This window comes from Rhamphochromis sp. 'chilingali', assembly GCF_963969265.1.
Source record: "Rhamphochromis sp. 'chilingali' genome assembly, chromosome: 5".
Classification (NCBI taxonomy): Eukaryota; Metazoa; Chordata; class Actinopteri; order Cichliformes; family Cichlidae; genus Rhamphochromis; species Rhamphochromis sp. 'chilingali'.
The window spans coordinates 23,681,599-23,684,792 of NC_137932.1; positions in this window are offsets into that span (position 1 = coordinate 23,681,599).

Below are 3,194 nucleotides of genomic sequence, written 5' to 3' on the forward strand. Positions count from 1 at the left end.
GTGCAAAGCACATGTTGATCTTCAAGGTCTAACGTGGTAATGGGGGAAAAAAAGGAAAAAGAAAACGCATTAACTCAACTATGCTTTTTAAAACGACAGTACATGTACATGACTGCCCAGCAAGGATCACTACAAAAAGTGTTTGTATAACACAGTGGGGATTTTTTCAGGTACTTTCCACTGAATTGTTACAAAAAAAAAATCAACGTTATCCGTATTTAAGAAAAGGGGTGATTGTGATAAAGAAGCCAAAAATGCAGCAACAGTCGACAATAAATGTACCAAAAACAATATATGCATAAATAATAACTTCTGATTCCAGAGTAGCTCAACAGCTGATAAAAAAAACCCTCCGAGCATTAAAAATCAACATTAGCAGTCATATAAACTCATGAGTATGAAATACACAGTATTTATTTTGCAACGACACAATATAGCAATCTGCGGAATGAATTGATTAAATCTCACTAAAGTGTAACTTAACAGAGCAAAGGCAACTTAATGTCGACTTAAGTTTTTCTTTTGATTGAATCAGCTGAAATATCCCAACCGTTATCATCCTGACCGTATCGTGTTTTCCAGGAAGGCTTCTATTTCACATAAACAATCGGACTCCCGGTTGAAAAGGCATTAGATCTGAAAATCAGTCACCAAGGCGAGGTGTGTTCCATTCATAACAAAGCGGCGTTGTCCACCACAGGCTTTAAAGTCTTGTTTTGGTTCAAGGCTTTGTAACTTCACCTCTTCTGCTATATGTCAAGCTAGCACAAGCTAACATTTGCTAAGAAGGAATTAGAGCGCGATTCCTTTCAAAATAAAACCAGTACTTTGGTCAATCGTTCATAACAACTGATTACTGCGAATCACCAGAGAACACTCACAACTCCATCATTTGCTTGCCTGTAAGGCTTCTAAAACGTGTTAAAAGTAATTACGCACAGAACCGTAACGAAACAAATCATTTGTCTGTGGATATGTTTTTATTTTGATAGCGCCGTCCAGGAAGTTCCCCTCTACTGTTTTTGCTAGCTTTGCCGCTGTATCTCGGAACACTGCGGGGGCCGTTGCCTCCCACCACCACAATACGGGGAAATTACCTCGTCTCTGCATTTCTCTCTGTCAGCAGCCTGCAAGGAGCCTCGATATCAGCTACCTCCTCAGAAAATCCAATTTCATGGTGATAAAAACGCTTCTTTACCCTCTCATGTGATTAAATCATTGGGGATAAAACGGTCCTACTAGCGGCCACTGTTCTCCCGTATCTGTCCGTTGCTCGTATCCCCTACGGTTGCCACTGCTCAACAGCTTCTCATTGGTCGAGCTAACAAAGAGAGGCGGGTCAGAGAGTATTCGCTACCTTTTTTGGATCGGGTGGTGCCCTCTGATTGGTTAATTTTGATGGACGAAGAGGTCAACAAGTGATAGATCTGCAACAAATTGGATTTTCTTCCACTTGTTATAACTGTTGATTTGGAATATATTGTTTTAGGGGCTGGACGCTTTTTCTTAGTAAGAATGAGTTTAAATACATTGGAAGAAACCTAAGCAAATAGATAGACTACAGTCAAATTATTCTAATGGCATAAATTTATAACCACACACATCCCATAATATAGAGTTATCAGTTTTATTGTGATTTCCAACTGTCAATAATGAATGCATTTTTTTAAATAACAAAAAAAAATATTATTATTATTTTTTACTGATGTTACAATTATATGTGAAACATACTAGAAACAAAGTAGACACGTGAAAACCTCCCACCTAGCATTAGATGTGTGGCACAATAATATACAGGACCTGTTGGGGTTTTTTTAAATAAAAATTGTCATATTATGTGTGATATTTTTGTGGCACTCGACGCAGCAATATGAATAATGGGCTGCTACATTTGCAGTAGTAACGTAACTTGACTTAGAACTCCACCTTATGGACAAATTGTTTGTTACAGCACACAAACAATTTGGCACACCTTAGTCGTTTTCTCTTTTATAAGAATGGCTTCTTGACAACCACCTTCCACTGACAGCACGTCTGATGCCACTTCAGCAAACACCAGATGAATGAACTGAAGGTCTAGATCCATCTCTCTGCACTATTGCTAAGGAGCACTTTTGACAAGACAAGAAAGTGTTGCTTTTTGGAAGCAAAATATACAGAAATCAGAGGTGGCTCAAGACTTCTGCACAGTACTATATGGATGTCGCCTCCCATATAGTACTGACTCCCTAAACATGATGGATTGTAGAATAGTGTAAAATTATTCCACACCTATTTGGCTTGATTTACTCATAAAAAGACTCCATTTTGACATATAAGGAAAATCATCAGAGGGCCAGTAGCATTACAGTTACATTAAAGATTAAATGGGAAACAGGTCTGTATGAAAGTTCTTTGTGTTTTATATTCCAGCTGGTCAAACATAGACACTTAGAAGACTTGCTGAGAAGACTGGTGGAGTGAGGAAGGAAATGATGTGTGAGGTGTATTCATTTTAATATTTCAACTTTATTGTGGAGAAAATGAAGAAAATATTAAGTCTTCATGAACAAGAGAGAGATTAACATGTGCTTGTGCAACATTTTTAAGTTACAGTGAACATGTTGAGCAAAACAATCAACCAACTTATGAAAAAACTCATTGGAGACTCCATTTCCAGGAGAAAATGCTCACTTAGGCTATGTTCAAACTGCAGGTCTTAATGCTCAATACCGATTTTTTGATCAAATCTGATTTTTTTTTTGTCTGCTTGTTCACACTACAAATAAAATGTGACAGCAAACGCGCTCTAGTGTGAACCCTCAAAGCGGCCCACATGCGCATACGAAAGTGACCCAGGTCGGATTTGAAAATATCAGATTTGTGCTGTTCAAACTGTCATACCATGATCGTATATGGGTTGCATAGGGTCAAAAAAGTCGCATTTGATGCACTTTCGCCTGCAATGTGAACGTAGCCTTAGATTCATGTGATGGAGCTGTACAAAAAGCTTAAATTTAAAGGATCGATATCAAACCTATGGCCCAGAGGTCAGTTCTGGCTTTGCAAACTCTTAAATTTCCAAAGAAGCCTTTACCTAATCCATTTTTTTCCCAGAATCTATTACGATTACTTGTACGTCATGAAATAATAACGTGATTCAGAGAAGACTGGTTCAGCGTTCAAATACAGTTTCCTTACATACGGGAAATAGC